At 37.8% G+C, this 24943-nt stretch overlaps 1 long non-coding RNA gene across 2 annotated transcripts in view; it reads left to right on the top strand.

The window, feature by feature from the left end:
* LOC122730833 overlaps positions 1 to 24943 on the top strand; it is a 68556-nt gene that overhangs the window by 35731 nt on the left and 7882 nt on the right. The window contains exons 3-7 of one of the 2 annotated variants that reach the window (XR_006353549.1): positions 870 to 941; positions 13699 to 13774; positions 19339 to 19445; positions 21309 to 21427; positions 21760 to 21868. This is a non-coding gene — a long non-coding RNA (uncharacterized LOC122730833). The remainder of the gene's footprint in view (positions 1 to 869; positions 942 to 13698; positions 13775 to 19338; positions 19446 to 21308; positions 21428 to 21759; positions 21869 to 24943) is intronic. The other variant, XR_006353550.1, reaches the window with a different exon arrangement.

Here is a 24943-nt window from a genome sequence, read left to right as displayed (position 1 = left end):
CCTCAGACAGTTACTATCGGTATGACACAGAACAAGTCACGTAACCCTGTTTCCCTCAATTTCCTCATCTGTAAAATGAGATGGAGAAAAAAATTCGAAACTACTTCAGTATCTTTGCCAAGAAAACCCCAAATGAGGCCACAAAGAATCAGACACTACTGAAATGACTCAACAACATAGTCATGTGGTCCTATGAAAAGAACATGTCATAGGGTTTGGATGTAAAGGAGTAGGAAAATGGAGGCAGAGTTAGAGTCTGCACACTTCAATACATTTACAATGATGGGACTAAATAGATAGTGGCAAAATCTTCACTTTAGTGTGTGCTGTACATATTCAGGAACACCAGGGGAGAGAATGACTTATTAGCTTCTGTGTGAAAATGTGTATTGGAAAGGCAGGTGAGAAAGGGGAGAGACTACATGGAGATGGCATGAAATTTAAAAGGAAAAGATCAAGAAAGAATTTCCTGGTATCTGTCTTTCTAGATAAGTGTGTTGAGGATATATAGTATAAATTAAATCTGTCAAAAGAAATAGGTAATCTATACTCTTAACTGCTGACTTAATCCTCCTTGGAGTTCCTGGTAGACAATACAACTTTGCATTTCTGAAACATCATTCAAAAATGGGCATAGGTGCAGCTAGATGGCGCAGTGGATAGAGCACTGGCCCTGGAATCAGGAGTACCTGAGTTCAAATCTGGCCTCAGACACTTAACACTTACTAGCTGTGTGACCCTGGGCAAGTCACTTAACCCCAATTGCCTCACTAAAACAACAACAACAACAACAACAACAACAACAACAACAACAAATGTGCATAAATGTTAATTCCTTAATTTATTGCATGTATATGTATGCCTTCTAGGTTCATTTTTCTAATGAAAACCATAGGACTGTGTCTACACTGGCAAGATGAAGTAAAGAACCAAGTAATCTGGTGAGTTTAATTATTTGATCAATTCAGGTCAACCCCCAATTCCTCAATTCTTTTTGCAAGAATGATCTGGATTATTCCCTCAAGTGTCTATTTCATTCTGCCTGTGGAGACACCATCTAAAAGTTAGGCAATTGGAGGAATCAAGTGACCTCAGCTCCCTTGCTTGACATATAAAATAAGCTAATAATACATCCTTATGCTAGATTTTCCTAATGCTTTTAGTACATATCATACATTTCCCACTCCTTTCCTTTACCTGTTTTTTGGGGTAGTGAGGGGATATGATGAAATTTTCTGTTGTTTAATTCTGGGGAAGGAGTGCATTATTCACAGCGCAATTAGAGGGCAGTGGATGGTGAAAATGAGAGAAGTTTTGTCAAGAATTAGTTATTTGTTGTTTGAAGTACAGGTAGAATGTGAGAAATTCATTTGAATTTAAATAGAAGCAATGAAACAAAATGCAGCAGCATTATCTATTCATTTTTTGGGGGTAGAATGTAGACCTCTATTACTAGAATGGAGAGATTCTGCCATAGAACCTTCTATCACTGATGCAGACTGGTAATTCATCCACAACTTCTATTTTTAGAGAACTATCTAGGACACTAAGAGGTTAAGTGACTTGCAAAAGACCATTCATGTATAGTGTACTGTAGTAGACAGGTGCTGTACCTAAAGTCAGGAAGAGCTGGGTTCAAATCTCCCCTCAGACACTTACTAGCTGGGTCATCCTGGGCAAGTTCCTTAACATCTCTCTGCCTCATTTTCCACATCTGTAAAATGAGAGTGTTAGACTCTCTGGCCTCCAAAGTCCTTGAAGCTCTAGATCTTTGATCCTATGAGTATGTGTTAGATACATGAACTAAACCCTTGTCTCACTGATACCAAAGTTGGCTTTCTATCCCTTAATGTCATGTCTCCTCTATGATGTGCTATATTGAGTTATGTTTAGATGTAATGGTTTAAGGCCATTCATCTCTGTGGCTTTCAGTTGTTAATATTAATGCTCTCTCTCTCCCTCCAAGATTTGATTTGTATATGTTTTTTACTTACTTATCAATGTACATGTTGCATCTCCCCTTCTTCCTCAGCTCTGTCAATGATCCCAACCCATCATGGGCTTGTACTTGAAGCCTTTGCAGTTTCATAGAAACTGTTGGGAGCTTGGAATTTTTAGAAAATCCAAGGTTATCTTTTCTTTATGTCACAATGAGGCATATCATGCATAAATATATTCATATTATGCCTATATGTAAACTATTAGAACAGGCAATATTGAACTTTTTTGTTTGTTTGTTAATTTCAGTAATGGCCAACTCTTTGTGACCTCATTTGGAGTTTTCTTGGTAAAGATACTAGAGTGGTTTGCCATTTCCTTCTCTAGTTTATTTTACAAATGAGGAAACTGAGGCAAACAGGGTTAAGTGACTTGCTCAGGGTCATACAGCTAGTAAGCGAGGCCAGATTTGAACTAAAAAAGATGAGTCTTCTTGACTCCAGGCCAAACATTCTATCTGCTGTGCTACCTAGCTGCCCCAAGATTGAACTACCCGAACAAAATGGTTACATTTCCTTAAGATCAGACCATAAAACTAAATTTCTAGGACCAGTGGGTTACCATTGTCTTCTCCTTTCTTTTGGATGAGGGCAAAGAGTACATATTATTTTTTAGTGCATCAGGCAAATTTCCTAATTTATTATGAGAACTTTTAATAGCAACAAAACATGATAATTGTATTAACTGCAATAACATGTCAAAAATATGGTCTTTACCATACTCTTCTTCAATGAAAATGATTCACTTTGCTATGATTTACTTTCCCTTTACCACAGACTTCCCTGAGAAATAAGCTGGAGGAATTATACTCACAGCCTCAATATGTGAAGCTAAATCCAACATATGAAGACTACTTCCACTGGCTCCATTGACATGACTCTTTTGTCCCTTTGCCTTACTCCCTTGGGATCATTCTCTGGCCTCCCACTTCCTAGGGTGCAGACCACTGATGTTATGCTAATGAGAATGAGGCAGAGAACTGGGCTCTGATGGTTACCTATGATCTGAAACAGTCACTCAGCCTCCTTCAACCTCGGCTTTCTCATTTTTAAATGAGGTAGTTGAACTAGATTGCTTCAGAATTTTCTTCTAGTTCCATATTTAGGAGCCCGTGATCATCAAAACTTCTCTTTGGTTTCTCTTCTACTTAGAGTTAACAGCTAGGTGCACAGTGGTTAGAGCATCTGACCTGAAGTCAGGAAGACTCATCTTTGTGAGTTCAAATCCAGTCTCTGACACATCCTAGTTGTGTGACTCTGGACAAGTTATTTTACCTTGTTTACCTCAGTTGAGCTGGAACTGGAGAAGTAAAATATAAATCATTCCAAGATCTTTACCAAGAAAACCCCCCAAAGGGGTCATGAAGAGTCAGACATGACGGAAAAAACCAATTGAACAACAACAACTACTTAGGATCACATACCTGGCCTCCTGTCCTTATTCAAGGACTCCATAAATCAGTCTTCTAAAGGATACCCTGGTATCTGTGGGTCAGCTCACTTGTCTACTAGAGCCTCCTCACCATTGACAACTATAAAAATAATACTCTATCTGGAAGATGGGAAGGAAAATGGTCTATTAATTCAGATTGTGTGGCAACAGTACTGACATAAGAGGGAGAGATCTTGCCAGTGAGAGAATGAATGGTTAGAAGCATAAAGTCATTTAAGGTTCTTCATAATCTGCCTCCAACCTACCTATATAACTTAATCTCACAGTAGTCTTCTTTATATTCTAAGACCTGGCTGAACAGGACCACTAACTATTCTTAATTTGACAATTCATCTCTTGCCTCCAGGGCTTCCCCTATGCATGGAATGCACTCTCATAACCCTTTGGGATCCTTATCTTTTTTCAAGGTTAGGTTCAGGTACTATTCCCTCCATAAAGCTCCCTGAGTTAAAAAAATCATTTTTCTTTAAGAATAAATTTACCATTTATTTTTAAGATCTATTAAAAAATTGAGCTCTGAATTCTCTCCCTCTTGCCCCCTACCTATTGAGAAAGCAAGAAATATATCAATTATACATGTGAAATCATGCAAAACATAGTTCTATATTAACCATGTTGCAAAAAAACAAGAAAATAAAGAAAGTGAAAAAATTATGCTTCAGTCTGCATTCAAACTTCATCAACTCTCTCTCTCTCTCTGTGGATGTGGATAGTATTTTTCATCATAAATCCTTCAGATTTATCTTCTACATTATATTGATCAGAGTAGCTAAGTCAGTCACAGTTGATCATCATACCATGTTGCTGTTACTGTGAACAATTTTCTCCTGGTTCTACTCATTTCACTTTGCATCAGTTCATATAAGTATTCCCAGGTTTTTCTGAAACCATCCTGCTTGTCATTTCTGATAGCATGATAGTATTCCATCACCATCATATACCACAACTTGTTCAGCTATTTCCCACTTGATGAGAATTTTCATTTTTCCTTGAAATTTATTTTGAACTTGAAAAATAAGATGAACATTTTCATGTGCAAACAGAAAAAGAAGATTCTGTATGTAATCACAACTCTTTTTTTTTCAGCAAAAGCATTCATTTACTAAAATGAACAGGAAAAGCATTAGTTACAAAGCATTCCCCCCAATGCCAGGGGTGTACTCTCCCACAAACACAACAGAGTCCAGGAAGGAAGAGAGCATGAAACTAAACCACAGTGGTAGTAAGGAACATGTTTAGGGGACACACATGGCCAAGGCAATTCACAGCCCTTATGTTCTTTTTCTCTCTAGGGTCTTCATGAAGTTTTCTATCACTGCTCCACTGTTCAGCTGGGCTGACCCTTTGCAGGACTCAATGTCTCCTCTGCATCATTGAGGACCTTGAACAGTTTAATAACCTGCCTCCCTCGAGAATCCTCTCCATAGCCACTGATATTCCTCCTAGACTAGTTTCTCAGTAGTTAGAATACTCCCAACACTGGATCTCTTCCATTAGAACATTACCATGACTTTTTCAGCTGAAGTTCTATAGCTCTTTCAGATAAGACAGTAACTCATAACTTGGGATCTACAGAAATTTCTACCCATGGGCTCCTTCTGAGCCTCAGCTCTAAGGTTAGTTTTCACCTCCAGGCAAGTGATAGGAGTAGGCTTGCTATTCCTAGCAAAATTCTTAAAATTCTTTTTTTTATTCTGAATAGAATTTTATTTTCCAAAATATATGTAAAAACAAAATTTTAACATCAGTTTTTAAAAAACTTTGTGTTCCAAATTCTCTTCCCCCCTCCATTTCCACCCCCCACCCACAAGAACTCAAGCAATTCAAAATAAGTTATACATGAGTAGTCATGGAAAAATTCCCATATTAGCTAGTTGTGAGAGAAAACAGTAAAAAAAACCCCAAAACTTGAGATTAAGGAATTGTCAAAGAGGAAAAGAACAAAAAAGTTTTAAATGTGTTTCCATCTGTTTTCAGATACTATCAGTTCTTTCTCTGCAGATGGGCTGCAATCTTCATAAGTCTTTCAGGGTTATATTGGATCATTGCCTTGCTGAAAATAACCACATGCTTCCCAGCAGATCATCCTCCACTATTGCTGTTATTTTGTATACAGTACATTTCACTCTGCTTCAGTTCATGTAGGTCTTTCCAGGTTTTCCTGATAGTATCCTGTTCATCATAACCTTTATATAGTACCTTAAGCTTGACAGAAAATTTTCTTCATAAAAGACCAGCAAAGTAGGTACCATACGTTTTGCCATTATAATCAATCATCATAACTATTTACCTCCATCCCACTCCCTTCCCATGACGTTTACTCTATCTTCTTTTTACCTATTCCTCCTCAGAGGTGTTTTACTTCTGACTAACCTCTCCCTCGCTCTGCACTCCCTTTTTTCACCCTTCCTTCCTTGTCCTCTTCCCCTCCTATTTTCCTGCAGGGTTAAATGGATTGCTCCTCCCAATTGGGTATGAAAGCTATTCCCTCCATGAGCCCACTCCAATGAGATCAGGGTCCCTGAGCTAATTCTGTGTTCTAAATTTTTCTTCCTCCCTCCCTTCTCAACCCTCCCTATGAGATCAAGGAATTCAATATGTCATACTGGTACAGTAATGAAGAACATCTTCATCTTCTTAAAAGTGTTTTGCTTTTTACTTAAAAGTGTTTTGCTTCCCCAATCTGCCCTTTCCTCCTTCCCTTCTCCCCTCCCCCCTTTTCTCCCTCCCCCTACCCAGGGCAAAAATATATTACTATACCTACTTGAGTATGTATATTAGTCCTTCTTTGAGCCAATTCTGATGATATTAAGGTTCACTCACTCCCCAACTCTTTCCCCCTCTTCTTCTTGTTTCCTTCATGTGAACTACCTCTCCCCAGACCATCTCTCCCCATCTCCTTCCCCCAGTTTATTCCTCCTACACCTCAACCATATTTTAATGATGTCATCATGGATTAGTTAGGTGGCACAGTGGACAAAGCACCAGCCCTGGACCCTGGAGGTCCCAAGCCCAAATCCAGCCCCAGACATAAGACACCCCACCCTGTCTGCCCTACAAAGAACAAAACATAAATGCTTTACAGATGTCATCCCTTCATATTTACTTCAGCCCTGTCTTCTGTGAATTTCTTGTGAAGAATTTTTGTTTTGTCTTGTTTTGTTTTTTGGTGAGGCAATTGGGGTTAAGTGACTTGCCTAGGGTCACACAGCTAGTAATTGTCAAGTGTCTGAAGTCACATTTGACTTCCAGGGCCGGCACTCTATCCACTGCGCCACCCAGCTGCCCCTGAATTTCTTACTGAGATAGTTCTTATGATTTCAAAGTATTATCTTCCCATGTAGGAATGTAAACAGTTTGATCTTTCAATATCCCTCATGAAATCTTTTTCCTGTTTACCTTTTTATGCTTCTCCAGGATCTTGTATTTGAAAGTCAAATTTTCTATTCAGCTCAGGTCTTTTCATCACAAATGCTTGAAAGACCTCTTTCTCATTGAAATCCCATTTTTTCCTCTGAAAAATTATACTCAGTTTTGCTGGGTACATGATTTTTGGCTGAAGTCCCAGTTCCTTTGCCATCTGGAATATCATATTCCATGCCCTTCGGTTCTTTAATGTAGAAGCTGCTAGATCTTCCTTTATCCTTATTGGAGCTCCACAGTACTGCTTGCAGTATTTTCTCCTTGACCTGGGAATTCTAGAATTTGGCTATAATATTCCTGGAGGTTTTCCTTTTGGGATCTCTTTCAGGAGGTGATCGGTGGATTCTTTCAATTTCTATTTTAGCTTCTGCTTCTAGAATATCAGGGCAATTTTCCCTCACAATCTCTTGGAGGACGGTGTCTAAGTTTTTGTTTTGGTCATGGTTTTCAGGTAGTCCAGTGATTTTCAAATGATCTCTCCTAGATTTATTTTCTAGGTCAGCTGTTTTTCCAAGGAGATATTTCACATTGCCCTCTATTTTTTCATTCAGTTGGATTTGCTTTACTGTGTCTTGGTTTCTCATAAGGTCACTAGCTTCCATTTGTTCAATCATAATTCTTAGGCAGTTATTTTCATCAGACAGTTTTTTAATCTCCTTTTCCATTTGGCTTTTCAAACTGTTGACTTTTTTCTCATGACTCTCCTGCATCGCTCTCATTTCCCTTTCCATTCTTTCCTCCTTTTCTCTACATCTTCTTTCTATTTCTCCTACTTTCTCTTCAAAGTCCCTTTTGAGAGCTTCCATGGCCTGAGACCAGTTCATATTTTTCTTGGAAGCTTTGGATGTTGGAGCTTTGACCCTGTTATTATCTTCTTCTTCTGAGGTTGTATTGTGGTCTACCTTATCCCCAAAGAAGTTTTCGATGGTCTTCTGCTTTCTCTGCCTACTCATCCTGGCTTATTATTTCTTGGCCTTTAACTCCTTCTTAAAGTGTGGCACTGCTTCCAGGACACACTGTTCAAGCTACAGCATGGCCTGGAAGATGGTTGGACTTCTTCTCAGCCTGCCTGGCCTCACTTTCATTTGATTTTAAACTCTCCACTGGGGGTGGGGAAGCTGCTTCTTGGCTCCACTCCTGTTCTCAGCTTCAGAGGGTCCCAGGTGTTTTGGGTTGGGGGGGGCAGGCTTTAATCTCACCTGGCCTGTTCTCAGGTCTGGAGATAACCTTAGGCCTACTTTACTAAGCAACCAACCAGCAAAGCTTTCTGTGGTGTGGTTCTTAGCTTCCAATGAGACTGCTTCCCTGCTCCTCTCCCCCACCTGGGTCTCTCACCACTCAGGATTTCTTCCTGATTCCCCGCTGGGGTAGGACAGTTGAATCCTTCCCCCCATTCCACTGGTACCCTTGCACTTACCTCCCTGGGCCAGCCGTTCAGTCCGACTGCGTGCTTGGTTCCAGAAGACACGGGTGCTGCAGCTGATTCAGAGGCACTGGGGCAAATTCCTCTGGCAGATGTCTGGTGTGTTGGCCTGATTGCAGGGTTAGGCTTTATTCGTGGCCCAGCACAGCCCCCTGAAATCTATCTATAGCTGGAGAAAACTCTCAGCCCGTATTTTTGTGTGTTTTTCTGCCCCAAGGTTTTTTTTATTGCTATTTTTGGGGTTATTGTATCAGGAGCCCTGTGGGTTTAATGTCTTTCCTCTGCCATCTTGGCTCCATCCCATAATCACAACTCTTACATATAGCTGTTTTAAGGAAAAATATATATAAATAATATAAAGTTCCAAAGCCATTCTATTGGTCTGTATCCCATTTTTAATTTTCTTAAGCTGCCTTCTGTATATTTTGAAAAAAACTTCATTTATTCCTTTTCTTTCTTTTCTTTTTTTTTTGCATCCCTATTTAATTTTTTTTTGGGGTGAGGCAATTGGGTTTAAGTGACTTGTCCAGGGTCACACAGCTAGTAAGTGTCAAGTGTCTGAGGCTGGATTTGGATTCAGGTCCTCCTGAATCCAGGGCCAGTGCTCTATCCACTGTGCCACCTAGCTGCCCCTTATTTATTTTTTTTCTTTCCTTTTTTTTTTTTTTTTTTTGCGGGACAATGGGGGTTTAGTGACTTGCCCAAGGCAACACAGCTAGTAAGTGTCTGAGGCCGGATTTGAACTCAGGTACTCCTGAATCCAGGGCCGATGCTTTATCCACTGCACCACCTAGCTGCCCCTTATTTTTAATTTTTAAAATTTAATTTAAATTTAATATTTATTTATCTATCTACCTATTTTTTTGCATCACTATTACCCGCTCCCTTGTCTTCTCCAATTCTTCGGCACAACAAAGAATTTTGCAATGAATATTTTTGTACACATCCCTTTCCTTAGTTTTTAATGATCTTTTCCTCTGCAAATCACCTTTACTTCAATGTACTGTATATGCATTATATTTCCCCCTGTAGAATATAAGCTCCTCAAGGGGAGGTATTTTTGTCTTAGGACCACGGGCTCCTAGCATAGTGCCTTGAAAATGGTAGATGCTTAATAAAAGTAGAATTGATTCCAGAGTAATAATGTCATTAAGGGGTACAAAAGTTAAGAGGAAATGGGGGCAGCTAGGTGGCATAGTGGATAGAGCACCGGTCCTGGAGTCAGGAAGAACTGAGTTCAAATTCGGCCTCAGACACTTGACACTTACTAGCTGTGTGACCCTGGGCAAGTCACTTAACCCCAATTGCCTCATAAAAAAAATTGAGGAAGAGAGGGACTGGTGCAAAAATTACAAAAGAATGAGCCCCCTATCTGGCATCTCCTTTTATGTTAATGTTGGAAGGGTAGCACACATCAGAAGGAACTTCTCCCTATCAAAAATCATCTGTTGGGCATCTTCACACTCTGATATTCTTTGTTTCTATGAGATATTTGCCACATATAGACATGTCTGGAAGAGCTTATTCCATTTTGTCTAGATTGATATAATGAGGGAAGAAGTGATAACTCAATCTTTTTCCCCATCGCCTTTCTGCTCCCACCTTTTTTTTCTTCCTATTTAACTTATAGGCTAGAAAATTAGGACCAATCTAATAAGATGAAATTTAATAAATATAAATGTAAAGTCCTAAACTGGGATTAAAAATGTCAACTGCACACACACACACACACACACACACACACACACACAGGAACACACAAATCCAGGCTGTGTGGGTGTGGCTAGACAATAGTTCTTCTGAAAAAGATGTGGGGAAATGCTCAATGTGAGTCAAGGATGAAATCAGGTCAGGGCAACTGGGACCTTACCCCAAATAAAGGGGTAGTTTGGAAGGCTCTGGTAACGTTTGTGATTATATTCATTTAAAAGAATAAGGGGGTCTAGAACTTGGTAACAGGATAGTTTGAGCAGTAAAGCTCTGGAGAGGGAAACCTGGCCCCTGCTCTTGACCTGTTGTGAGCTCAGTGCACACAGCTGAGGTCTCAGGCTCCTGAACAACCACAGAGGGAGCAAATAAGAGAAGGGGATTTTCAAACCGTTCACTGACTATACCCCAGATATTTGGGTTCAGTACAGTACATAACTATAATCAAGTTTCAGAGGGAGGGAACCAGCAGTTGTGAGCATTTGGGAAATGTTTCATGCAGAAGATTGTGCCTAAGCTGCATCTTAAAGGAAAAGATGGACTCTATGAGTGGTAGGTAAGAAGGGAGTGCATGCCAGGCATGAGGTAAAATGGCCAGTGAAAGGCCAAGAGATGGAAAATGAAATATTTACATGGAAGAAATGGGGGAAAGTCAGTTTGGCCATATCAGAATGTAGCAGTGGGAGTAATGTCCAATGAGACTGGAAAGGTACGTTGAAACCATGTTATGTAGGATTTTCAAAGCTGAACAGAGGAAATTATATTTTATTCTAGAGGTAACAGGAAGTGGAGTTAATTGAGTAGGGGAATTGCAATGCAAGATCTGTGCTTAAAGAAAATTATTTTGGGGCAGCTAGGTGGCACAGTGGATAAAGCATTGGCCCTGGATTCAGGAGGACCTGAGTTCAAATCTCACCTCAGACACTTGAAACTAGCTGTGTGACCCTGGGCAAGTCACTTAACCCTCATTGCCCCATAAAAAGGATATTATTTTGGTAGTAGTATGGAGGATGGACTAGAGCGGAGAGAGAGACTTGAGGTAGGGAGACTGACTAGGAGGCTGTTGTAATAATCTACATTAGAGGTGATGAGGGAACCAAACTACCAAAGGTTGTAGCTGTATGAGTGGAGAGAAAGGAGATATGAGATATGTTGTGAAAGTAGAAACAGCAAGATTTGGCAACTGATTGGATATTTGGAGAGTGAGTGAGGAGTTGAGGATAATGTCTAGTTTACAAATCTGGGGCACTAGACTGGGACACTAGCATTAGGATAGGGGTACCTTCAACTGAAATAGGGAAATTTGGAAGAGGGGATAATATAGTCAAAAATATCATTATCAATTTATATACAGCCCTAAACTCAGGTCTTACCTTTTGGACTTATTGAACTGAATGTGTTATTGGTATCTCAAACAAAAGATGTACAAAATAAAAATCATTATCTTTCCTCCTAAACACATCCATTTCCAAAATTTCTTATTTCTCCACTTTCTTGTTTCACCACTACCCTTTGAATCTCCCAAGTTCACAAGCTCAGTGTTGCTCACAAAGTCACTATTATTTACCCTACATAGCTAATCAGTTGCCAAAGCCTGTCATTTCTACCTCCAAAGTGTGTACCTCTATCTCTCACTCTTTCCCTTTCTTTCCACCCACTGTACTACCACTTATCTCCAAACCATTATCAACTTTCTCTTGGACTATTGCTCTCTAATTGACCTCCCTGCCCTATACATTTGCAAAATAGACTTTTCTTAAGAATCGATCTTATTGTGTCACTCTCTTCACTACTCAGTAAATTTCATTGTAAATTCCTTTGACCTCTACTATCAAATATAAAGTCCTTTGTTTGACTTTTAAAGTCCTCTACAACCTGGAACTAACTCTGTCCTTCTAGCCAACTTCTAGTCCAACTGACCTTCTTTTTGTTCTTTTTGTTCCTGATAAATCATATTCCAAGGCATCGACTGCCCCCATGCTTGGAATGTACTTCTTCCTCTCCACCTCCTAGAATCCATGATCTTCTTCTGCACTGAACTCAAGTGGATTTCCACTTCCTGCCATTCCACACTGAATGCTCCTTTGGTGCTGCTAATCCTGGGTATAGTTTGTAGTGTTTGACGAAGGCTCTAAAACTTCTATTTGTGGCTCTGGTTTGGTGGCTAAAAAGTGAATGAATGCAATCTGAGATTGCATTAAGAGAGTCATAGGATTGAGGGGTAGGAAGGTGACAGTACGGGTGATACTCTGCCCTTGTCAGACTCTATCTAGAGTATGGTATTCAGTTCTTTAAAAAAATTTTTTTAAAAATTCTATTTATTCGTTTGTTTATTGTGGGGCAATGAGGGTTAAGTGACTTGCCCAGGATCACACAGCTAGTAAGTGTCAAGTGTCTGAGACTGGATTTGAACTCAGGACCTCCTGAATCCAGGGCCGATGTTTTATCCACTGCGCCACCTAGCCCCTTTGGTGTTCAGTTCTTGACAAGCTAGAAGACCTGCAGAGGAGGGCAACCAGGATGGTGAAGGATCTCAAGATCATGCTGTCTGATTATAAGCTTAAGAAACTAGGGGCAGCTAGATGGCACAGTGGATAGGGCACCGGCCCTGGAGTCAGGAGTACCTGAGTTCAAATCCGGCCTCAGACACTTAACACTTACTAGCTGTGTGACCCTGGGCAAGTCACTTAACCCCAATTGCCTCACTAAAAAAAAAAAAAAAAAAAGAAACTAGGCATGTTTAGCCTAGGGAAGAGAAGCCTGAGGAGGGACATTTGAAAAGTTGTTGTGTAGAAGAGGAGTCAGGCTTGTTTTGCTTGATTAGGGAGGAACAAGGAGTAATAATAATAGCTAATATTTATATAGTGCACTGCAATAAGCATTTTGCAATATTATCTCATTTCATCCTCCCAACAATCTTGTGAGGCAGGTGCTATTATTATGCTCATTTTGCAGATGAGGGAACTGAGGCAAACAGAGGTTAAGTGACTTTCCCAGAGTCACACAGCTAGTAAGTGTCTGAAGCTAGATCTGAACTCAACTCTTCCTGACTCCAAGCCTGGCATTCTATCCACTGTGCCACCTCCCTGAAATGGGTGGAAATGACATTTTTTTTGCCATTACAAAAAAGATGCTATAAATATTTTTATGCTGATTTCAAATATGATTCTGGATTTTGCCCATCACCTACCATTTTCATGAAAATCAGGGGTCTTTCTTAATAAAAGTGTGCATGTTTAACCCATCTAAAGCATGACATCTAATGATTTCCTGTTGTATTTCGTTGGTAGAACATTCTTCGTGTCCAATGAAAGTCAGCTGTTATGTTTGTACTCTGCATTCGGTGGTATCATTTTTCCATTGTGTTGATATCTTGATGAAAATACACCCTGTTCTCATCACTGATAGGACCTAGGTTTTCCAGGAAGAAGTGCAAATATGAACCTAAGAAATGGATCTTGAATGACCCATTATAGACCATAATCTTATAGGCTTTATGAAGATCATGGATAATTTCTTGATAAATTTCTACATTATTGTCTCTCCTCCAAAGTTTTTGGTTACTTTTAAAAATAATGGCTATATAGTTCTGTCAACTTAATTCAACTCTTCCTCAAAATGTTTATCTTTTATCACTTTCATTAGAATTCTTTTTTGACTTTTACCTCATTGATTCTTGGAAATTTATTTTTCAGGTAAATAAATCATCATCATTTTGACTCTTCATCTTGCCAAACTATTTCAATAGACCAAGCTGAATGCTCAGTGGTGGTAAGAAAAAAATTTTGAGACTAATGAATGATTGGCACATTTTTCTTCCCAGAATAATTCCCCCCCTTTGAGGATAGTATTATTTAATGTTGAGATTTTTTTTCTGTTTCTGCTATCCCATTCACAAGGAAAACATGAATATTTGATACATCCAAGCAATCCTGAGAGACAAATGATGGAATTTAGACTCAGTATCAGGAAGGTTTGAGTTCAAATTCTGCCCCTGACACATCCTGACTATGTGATCCTGGGCAAGTTGCTTGAGCATTTGGTGCTCTAATCAATTCTCTAATATAAATATCAGAGAAGGTGCTGACCTGCATTTGTTGAGAAAGTTTTTCTCTGGGAGCCCCCACTACCAATGAAATCATATTTATTATACCTTTGTTGTAATCCTGGTAATAGAGGGAACATTTTCAGATCCCCACACATATGCCAAGAGTACTTTTCATAGGAAATGTGTCTCAAAAGAAATTTCACGTTTTTAATATATTTTGTTGCCCTTTTACAGGAAATTCCACCCTTTTAGAAGCAAAAAATTCAGCTTAATTTTTGGATAAAAATCACAAACAAGGTCATTTAGGTCTACTTGAATTGTTAAATGAAGACCTAGAGACAGAAAGTTTACTTCAAACAGGGCATTGCCACCTTGCTCTTCTTATATGTTGTCATTGAGCATCATTTATATAATCTGAATCTTCAGGCTCATCTTCATTCAGTTCTATGTTCTGGTGGTTTTAGAATCATATTGTTTGGTATGTTTAGAATTAGAGGATATCCTTTTGATTGATTTGTTAGATAAAGCTAGCAATCTGTGAAATGGGCTTTTTGTTTTCTTCAAGTCATATGACAAGATCTCTATATTCATACATTTAGTTGTGAAACAGTGATACACCATTAGTGAGGGACCCAAATCTTATCCTCATCATCTATCTTATGAACAAAATACATTCACATGATTTCTTAACTAGTGGAAAAAGGTTTTGTCTCAGATTTAAAAGTTATTGAATACTTAATGATAAGTACTTTTAATGATTGCCATACTTATGAGTCACACTGAGATTTTAAGTAGCAAATACCAACATATATATATGTATATGTATATATATATGTATATATATATGTATATATATATATATATATATACAAGACACTTGAGAAAATAGGATTAGAAACAATAACGATGTTTACCAAAATGATACCCTATACACATATTGAGATTTTCACTACAGGATTGAATACTCATTCATGAACATGTCTTAGTCTGCCCTTCCACATAACACATTAGCTGGGACTTCATACCACATGCACAAATAAGCCACCTAGTGATTTCTCACTAAATATGCCCCTAGCCTGTCCTCAGTCAAACTACATTTTATTACCATCTCATACTGAATAATTAAAAAAATACATGCCACTCAGTTATGGTAGGCAATAGAGACATTCTGTTTGCATTTTGAATCCAGCATCAAAAATACATTAAAAAAACCAAATGTGACAAACTACAAGTTGAATAATGATGGCGGTGGGGTAAATAAATTAGACTGGAAGTCTCAGATACTCCACTGTAGTTTTTTGTGTCTAGTAACACTAGTGTCACCCCTCCAGATTAAAATGGTATTAGGAAATATTTGACAAAATAAATAAAAATACAATAAGACATAGATAACATTACATTTGGATGTGGTCATCAAGGATCCTTATGTATGGATCGATGACACTCATTTCTATTTGAGTTTGACATCACTGAATTAGACCACACATCAATGATTTAATGATTTTTAGGCTACTTTAGATTTTAAATAATGATTCTTTGTTACTTTTCAAGATATTCTCTTGAAATATTCTCTTGGAAATCACGTGAAGTAGAATAACAGAATTTTAGAGTAAGAAATCTTAGAGATCATTTAGTCTAAACCTTTAATTTGACAGATTGAGAAAACTGAGGTTCATGGAGGCTAAGATTTGCCTAAAGTTGCACAGCTAGTTAGTGGTAGACTATAAGCAATTCCCCCATATAATTACTAGTGGAATGATTAACAAATTTCCTCTGAATATAATAATTGTGGAAACTAATGGCAGGTCTGTGGATGATATGAGGAGATGTCTCATTTCTTTCCAAGATAAAAATAGGCTAATGTATATTTCCAAAGTTAGTTCCTTTTGCAGCATTTAAATTACTCTTGTGAAATTGATAATAACAATAATGATGGTAGCTGGCATTTATATGACACTTTAACTTTTGCAAAGTACTTTATATACATTATCTCATTTGAGCCTCAAAAGAACCATGTATTATAACCTATGAGAACTACCGTGCTAACTCTAGGAAATTGTTCATAATCTTGAACTTCTGGAGACTTAAAGACCCATAATTTCTATAAATTTTATCTCATTTTCTCTTTTAGTAACAAAGGGGTTTCAATATTTAATAACGCCTTTATTTTTTGTTTTTAATTTACAACACCTTGGCATCATATACCGTATATATAGGAAATTAATTTACATTATATGTGAAAAGTAAATGGCAAAAAATAAAGAAATTTTTTCTAAAAGTTATTAAAATATCATCACTTTTGGCCCACCCTGTATGTAATGTTTCATATTCTAAACACAGAGATTCCTTTAAAAGAGAATGTTTTTTCATTCTTTTTGTTTGCATTTGCATTTCTAGCACTTATTACAGTACTCGACACATAGTAAATCTGTAAATGTTTCTGTCATACACACAACTACTAATACCATCATATTTTCTATAGAAAAAATTTTAAAACAATTTATCTAGACTATTAATGTGTCAATAAGCATATCTTCTCTTCGAAACAGGAAGTTCAGCATCATCTTGTCAGTTCCTGGTGACTTACTACATACATGTCAGCAGCCATCCTACACCAGGGGTTTACCCATGCTAGTGTTGCCTTGATCTTTTGCTACTATCTCAAATGAGAGGTTGTGTTACACTCTTTGGCTGTGTTCCTTGCCAATCATAACCATTTTGCTTTTTCTTCTTTTAAAAATTTTCTTCAAAAAAATTTTTATTGATATTTTCTTTCTTTTTTGTATATTTTAAAATTTATTTTAAACTTAAATACACAACAAGAAAAGAAAAAAACACATTGTCATGTACACAGTAGAACATAAAAGAAGATTCAATATGAAACATTAAATTTCCATTTCAAGAAAACATATATAATAAATACTACACATTCAAAGCTGCCTAGCTTTTCTTTGCTTCCTTGTAGGTTTTCTTTTGTTTTCTGCTATGCACTTTTTACTTTAACACTCCCTGCCCAACTTCATTTGAGGGAGAAAAAAAATCCTCTTTATTTCTGGAATGGGTTTTTCTCTTAGTTTTGGGGTGCAAATCTATCCAAATCACAACTCTTTCTTGAGGCAGTCTCAGACATAATGCTGATATGATTTCTTTGTATTATTTATATTATCAATTCAATAACTTCAAAGGGATTTTCAGTTTTTAGTAATTTGTTATAGCAAAGAGACATTGGCAATAAGAAGTAGGATAATACTGAATAAAAAGACTTTGAGGAGAAATCTTGAAATGGCATAGAGTTCAAGACAATGAAATCTATAGAATATGTTACTTGGGGAGTCCCAAAAGTCTTACGACGGTTTCAAATTATTAAAGCTTAAAATGGCACTAAAATTTTTTGGACATTTTATGCATAAATTCTTCATCGGAAGGATTCCAGGTAGGGTCAGATTCTGAAAAATCCAGTGGTTTCACAGTTCTTTCACAGAGGTAGCCCTCCAAGTAATAAAAATATTAACATATTCATAACAAAATAACATATATACACATACACACAAGAGCAGCTAGGTGATACAGTGGTAAAATACCAGGCCTGGAGTCAGAAAGATCTGAATTAAAATCTAACCTCAGACATTTTCTAGCTATGTGACCTTGGGTTAATCACTTAACTCTGTTTTCCTTTCCTTTAAAAAAATGAGCTGGAGAAGTAAATGGCAAACCTCTCCAGTATCTTTGCAAAGCAAACCCCAAATAGGGTTATGAATAGTTGGACATGACTGAAAACCGACATACATATGTATGTTTATATATGTGTGATATAAATCTCTGTAAGTTGCAAATCACTTTACCTTCATTATTTCATTTACCCAAAGAGCAAGTCAAATACTCAATGACAATTTCCAATCTTGTTTTCAACTGTGCTTTTAGGAACAGGTATCAACATTTGGGAATTAACTCTGTATATACACACAAAGGGTTGGAATTTGGATCTCCAACAGCTGCTCCTTTTAGGTCATCCAATATCTAGACAGTTAATGAATCTAGCAATCTTTCATAGTATTAGTCCCTTGGATCTCTCTGTGCATCTAACATTATTAAGCCTCACCCCTCTCTTTTCCTCTTGGTTTCTATGATCCTACATTCCCTGGGTTCTTCTCCCTTCTCTCTTAATTCTTCTTCTCTGTCTTTTCCACTGATTTCTTTTTTCACTTTTTCTTCACTAGAAGTGACCTTTATTTGGGGTTTTGTTTTTACTTCTTGTTTCTGTACTCTCTGCCTTGCAGGACCCACTTATTCCCACAGCTTCATCTGTGTATGTATAGCTTCAAAGTCTAATTTTCTAGCCCTAACTCCTCTGTGAACTCCAGATCTACATTTTCAACCCTACTGTGGACATCTCTACCTGGAGGTCCTGCCAGAACCTTAAACTCAACATATCCAGAATTGAAATAATCTTCATCCCCAAACCTCTAGATGCTCTTGTATCTGTTAGTGGTTTTATCCAGATTTGAATTTCATTTGGGATTCTATTCCCTTCTCCAATTATTCATGAAGTCTCTCTTAATCATCCTCTTATTTCCATACCCATTCTTTATTCCTACCTTAGTTCAGGCCATTCTTTTTTCCCCACCTATTACAATAGTTTCCTAACTGATCATCCCAACTCCAGTTATTTCCCCATTCTAATCCAGAACACTTTTTACAATCACAGACAGGATAATATCTCTGCCCACAGCACTCAGAGGGCCTACTGAATAAAGTCTAATATTTGCAGGCCATAATAGATAAGATCTGTGCAAGATAAGAAAAAACATTCAATTTATACCATAAATGTGTTTTTATCAAATAACATTTGATTTGACAAATTATTTTCTTGGTTCAAAATAAGGAAATCTTTTCCTGAAATTAAAAATTCCACAACTAACATTTGTGAATTTTGATGCCAAGGTACTGTAAACACATGAAAAATATACCAACAAACTTCATTTTCTATTCATTGAGCAACAAGAAATGAGACACTGTGATGGCTTGTTCCTAACCCAAGGAAATTCACGGAAGGTGTTCCCTGCTTTACACAACAAATATTTCCAGAAAGTTGTGTATGCTTAGGATTTTGGTAATCAAATCAGATTTCAAATGTATTGAAGATTTACAAAAGAAAATCTGAGATGTTATTATTTGTAAAGTGGCAAAACCTTTTGTAATATGAATGAATAACTTAATTTACCTGTATTGTGCATTGAGGCTTGCATATATTGTTTTCTTAAAGTCATATATCCACTCATGATTCCAGATGACTCTTTCCTGCCAAATGTTACCAATAATGCACAAGTCAACAGCCCTGGAGATGGTGGGTCACAAAGGTTGGAGGAAAAGGGATCAAGCAAGGAACTTCATCAAGTAAGTGGCTGACAGTTGAAAATCAAACCAAAATAAAGGTTGCATACAGTTTGGAAATAGCTAAAGAAAATTGCCTGAATTTGGTTTGTGTAGTTGTAAACTTACCAAGGTCTAGGACAGTGCATCTGTTTAAATTATTTTATTATTATTATTTTTGTTTGTTTTTTTTTGGTGGGGCAGTGGGGGTTAAGTGACTTGCCCAGGGTAACATAGCTAGTAAGTGTCAAGTGTCTGAGGCTGGATTTGAACTCAGGTACTCCTGAATCCAGGGCTGGTGCTTTATCCACTGCACCACCTACCTGCCCCAATCTGTTGAAATTATAAAATGGGGTTAAACAGGTACATGTTATTTTCTCCAGTTAGTGATGGACTCCCAAAGCCTATGATTCAAGTATAACAGTTGTTAGGTTTCACACCTTGACTTTGGTGAAGTGTGCCGGAAGCCCCAAAGTGAATCCGCTTAGTGAGAATGACTTCACAATTCAGCACTGGTTTCAACCAGTCAAAAATGCTGCCGTTTTGGCTTAACTACAGGAAGATTCTGAAGCTCATGGTTTCTGTGACAACGCAGGGTCAGGTGACCTGGATATGTCCTGCCAAGCTGTTCCTGAGGAATAAATAGGCTGTTTGTAAACAGCATTCTCTCACAAGATTTCAAGTTCACAAAGCATGAGGCAGCTGGGAGAAGGGTCAAAGGTGAAAGGTGACAAGCCATCTTGGACCCGTTCTTATGTGGAGCCTCTGGCTGCCGTTCAGACTGAGGTCCTGGAAACACGCCATTGACAGGCCTCCTGCCAAGGGATTTGTTACTGTGAGAGCTCGGCTTAGCAGGATTTTATTACAAAAATTGTCTCTATTCTTTGACGGTTTATCAAAGTGCCCCCAAAAAAGAGAATTAAAAAGAAATGTATCTGTAGCAAACCTGTAAACAAATTCATTTCCCACACAAAATATAATCAGAATAATATCTCTTTTCTAGGGACAGAAGCCCCTAAAAGTGAATTTACTATATAAAGTAATAACTGGAGATTGTTGGCAAACCACATTCCAGGGAGAAAAAAAATAAGTGCATTAAAATAACTAAGAGGATTAAAAAATACTGACAGTTAACTTGGGACTGTTGCAGATATTGTATCAGGCTATATAGCTCTACTGCCCCATAGCCATCAGAGGTAGGGTCTTTGATTTAAAAGATCTAGTGAGATATTGTAATTAATGGGCCCACTTACTCTTCTATGTCATACTTGTCTTGAGTGTTAGGACCTGGTATGTGAGATGAAGGAAAGAAAGGTAGAATTGGGCTTCCTCAAATATTTTCTATTTCCCTGTAGATTTTTGTCGTTGTTGTTGTTGTTGTTGTTGTTGTTGTTGTTGGCAGTGAAGAGTGGTGGTTGTTTCCTAGACAAAGAATGCATTCCAGGAGAACCAAACACAAAATAAATGTTAGGTTTGGCTTTTCTGGCATTAGCATTTGACACTAAAGGCCTACCTTTTCAATCCCCCTAAGTATTATATTCATTCACTTTAGCAACTTGCTGGATCTGTTCATATGCCAGGGAAACTATAGGAAACCACTTATCTTCCATAAAGATTTTTATGTTTAGCTAGTTCTCTATGATTATGGGTTATTTTAACATCACTGGGATTGGAGGGTTGATTCTATTGGAAGACTTGGAGAGCAGAGGAAATCCTTGAGGATGGGTATAGGTCAGATAAGGATAAGGTAGCTGAAATTTGAAAGGCAATGCGACATAGTTGATAGGGTGCCAAATTTGAGCCAAGAAGACTTGGATTCAAATCTAGCTTCAAATTTTCACTAGCTGTGTGACCCTGGGTAAGTTATGTAATTTCTCTGTGCTTTAGGTTTTTAAACTAGGAAATGAAGGAGGTGCACACAATGTCTTCTGAGATCCCTTCCAGCACTACAACTGTGAATGGAAGATCCAATGGATTGGATTCGTCACAAAGCATATTCTTCAAAGGTAGCTCTAGTTCAGTTACATAAACACAGTTAGACTGAAATAAGGTAGATTAAAAAAACCCTACATTTTATAAAGAAAAATTGGAGGCGACCATGGTAGAAACCATCGCATGAAGTTTGATTAGTAATAATCTTCATTATGTAATAGTAGGGATTTGGGTAGGAGAGAAAGAAGGCAATTTTCTCATATAACCTTTACACACTTTTTTTTTTTACTTGTAGAACAATGGAACACTTCTATTTTGTCTTTCAATAAAATTGTGTAAGTGGAATTATCTGAAAATTTCCCATTTCATGGACCTTTGCTAATTTGCTTCCATCCATTTTCTTCAGAAAAACTCAAGAATCATATTTATTACCTGAAGAATGGGAAGTCATTTGCCATTCTCTTCCCTTTTTAAGATCTCTTGAGAGCATGAACACACACGTATGAGACAAATTGGTAATAGATTTCTTTTCTTTCCTAATAATGAAATAGTGCATGTGGAATGTTCTGTAAATTTTGAAGTGTCATATTATTGTTAAAAATTATATAACATAACAACAATTTTCCACTTGTGCAGAAATTTATAAGTTCCTTTTCTATATTATTTTTGTTGTACTTAAACTTGGGCATTTTGATCAAGTCACCCTTTTGTTCTACATTTAAAATGTACAGGTCTGGGGTACAGAGTCATGTTTTTCATTTTTCTGTGTCCTTAAAGAGCATAACAATTTTAAAAAATAATTTTAACTTTCTTCTAATATAGTAGAAGTGAGATTATAAATCAATGATTATAATCATCATCTCAAAACTCACATTTACATAGTGTTTTAAGATTTATAAAGTTCTATGAAATAGGTAAAACAAATATTAGTATTACAGCTTTAGAAGTGAAAAAACAAAAGAAAATAAGGCAAGTCATTTTCTTAGGGTCATGCAACTGGTTGAGTGGATAGAGCCCTGGTTAGAATGACCGGAATTCAAATCCTTCCTCAGACACTTACTAGCTGTGTGACTTTGGTCAATTTCATCAACTGTTCAGAGCCTCAGTTTCTTCATCTACAAAATGGGAACAATAATAGTATCTACCTCCAATTAAAATGATAAAATAGATGATATTTGTAAAATGCTTTGCAAACATTAAATCTCTAGCTATTATTGTCATCATAGTCAATTATAAGAGGTAGTGCTTGAACCCAGATCTTCTGACTCCAAACCTCTAAAGCTCTTGACTGTCTACCACAGTCCCTCTCATCACAGAGTATGAATGTTTATAAGGAATTTAAAAAATAACCTAGTCTAACATTCTCTCTTTTTTTGTTTTTGTTTTTGTTTTTTTTAAGTGAGGCAATTGGGGTTAAGTGACTTGCCCAGGGTCACACAGCTAGTAGGTGTTAAGCGTCTGAGGCCGGATTTGAACTCAGGTACTTCTGAGTCCAGGGCCAATGCTCTATCCACTGTGTCACCTAGCTGCCCCTACATTCTCATTTTTATAGATGAAGAAACTGAAGCTCAGAGAAGTTGTGGCATTTTAGACTGGAAGGGGCCTCTGAGATCCAATCTCTTCATTCTATAGATGAGGAAACAAGGTCCAGAAGTCACATAGCTAGTTATTAGCAGAAGTGGGATGACAATTCAGATCTCTGGATTCTTAGTTGAAGGCTCTTTCTATCATTGTAAATTAAAAAAATATCCTAAGATCAATTACAATGCTTGCCAATACTTAAAACTGGGGCTCTGGGTACCCTTTGAGAGAACACTTCACCGGCTCTCCTTGCTGTGCTTGTTCTAGTTTTGGTACAGTCTCTAACTCCCCTGTACCAATTGCTGCTGCTGCTGCTACACATGACAGCTTGAAGCTGGGTTATTGGGCTTGAGAAGTCAGGATGCAGAAAGGGAAGGGGAAGTAAACTTTTGGAAAGGTGCTAGCTTGTCCATGGACACTAATAGGCTTTAAAGGCCTTGAGTACACTGTTCTCTGATTTAGTAATGAAGAAAATACTAGCTTTGATTCCTGATTATTTTAAAAGATCCTTGATTTTGTTGTTGTGGGACGTCTTTTTATCAGTGAGGATCCTAACTCTTGCTCAGCTTAGAAGACACTCTGAGTGGTTTTCTCTGGATAAAAATACCCCCACAAAAAATTAAATCTATCACCTAGTAGCTTATGTCCTGGTAATGAGCCTTTCAATCAATCAATCAACAAATATTTATTAAGCACCTACTGTGTTTCAGGGACTGTTCCTAGGTGAGGATACAAAGTGGGTGAAATGGTCTCTGCTCTCAAGGAATAAATACCATAGGGAGGGGAGATGAGATTTGGGCAGATGTCAGATAAGGAAGACATAGCTCAATACAAAATATGTACAAAAAAGAGAGATAATAGTTAAAGGATCAGGAGAGGCTTCATGTAGAAGGTGGCACCTGAGATGAGCTTTGAAGGAAGCTAAGAAATTTAGCTGGTGGAGAAGAGAGAGAGACAGAGAGACAGAGAGAAACAGACTGACAGACAGACAGAGATAGAAAGATAGAGAGACGAGAAACACAGAGACAGAAAGAGACATAGAGACACAGAGACACAGAGAAGACAGAGAGACAGATAGAGACAAAGAGATGGACAGAGAGAGACATAGAGACACAGAGACTGAGAACATTACAGGCATAGGGATAGTCAGTACAACACTATGGAAACAGTAAATGGAATGTCATGTGTGAGGTTCAATAAGAAGGGCTAGACTAAAAAGTGAATGAACAGGAGTAATACGTAATAAGGTTGGAAAGTTATGAAGGAACCAGGTATTGGAGGGCTTTAAATGTAAAACAGAGGGATTTAAATTTGATCCTAGAGATGATGGGGAGGCATTGGAGTCTACTGAACAGAAGAGAAACATGGCCGGTCCTATCTTTTAGAAAAATCACTTAGGCAGTTCTATGAAGGATAGATTGGAGAGAGGAGGGCCTTGAGACAGGGTGACCAAGGAACTATTACAATAATCTAGGTGAGAGGTGAGGAGAGACCAAGCTGGACATTCAAATGTGTTTCAGGGCCTGTAAGTCATTCAGCTTGGTAGGAATTGTCAGTTGGTGCTCCCCGGCAGAGTCTTAACCCAAGATTATCTTCGCTCCATGATGAAGCACCTACAGGACTTCAAGGGAGGTTTAATTTCTTTTTTTCTTTCTTTCTTTCTTTCTTTTTTTTTTTTTTTTTTAGTGAGGCAATTAGGGTTAAGTGACTTGCCCAGGGTCACATAGCTAGTGTTAAGTGTCTGAAGCCAGATTTGAACTCAGAGACTCCTGACTCCGGGGCCGGTACTCTATCCACTGCGCCACCTAGCTGCCCCGAGGTTTAATTTCTAACAAGTAAATTTTTAGTGTGTGTAACCCCTGTTCCAAAGCCCATTCATATAGGGCTCTTTCCTTATTGGTGGAGATGAATGCCCTGCCCTACATTAAGGGGTGGGATGAGTTGGTGAGAGTAGAAAAAGCTTCAGCCTTTAAAAGTCTCCTTTGGGACTCTTCAAGCTTCAAGTATTT

The sequence above is a fragment of the Dromiciops gliroides genome, chromosome 1 (assembly GCF_019393635.1).
Source record: "Dromiciops gliroides isolate mDroGli1 chromosome 1, mDroGli1.pri, whole genome shotgun sequence".
Lineage (NCBI taxonomy): Eukaryota > Metazoa > Chordata > Mammalia > Microbiotheria > Microbiotheriidae > Dromiciops > Dromiciops gliroides.
This window is presented reverse-complemented; position numbering and strand designations above follow the sequence as displayed.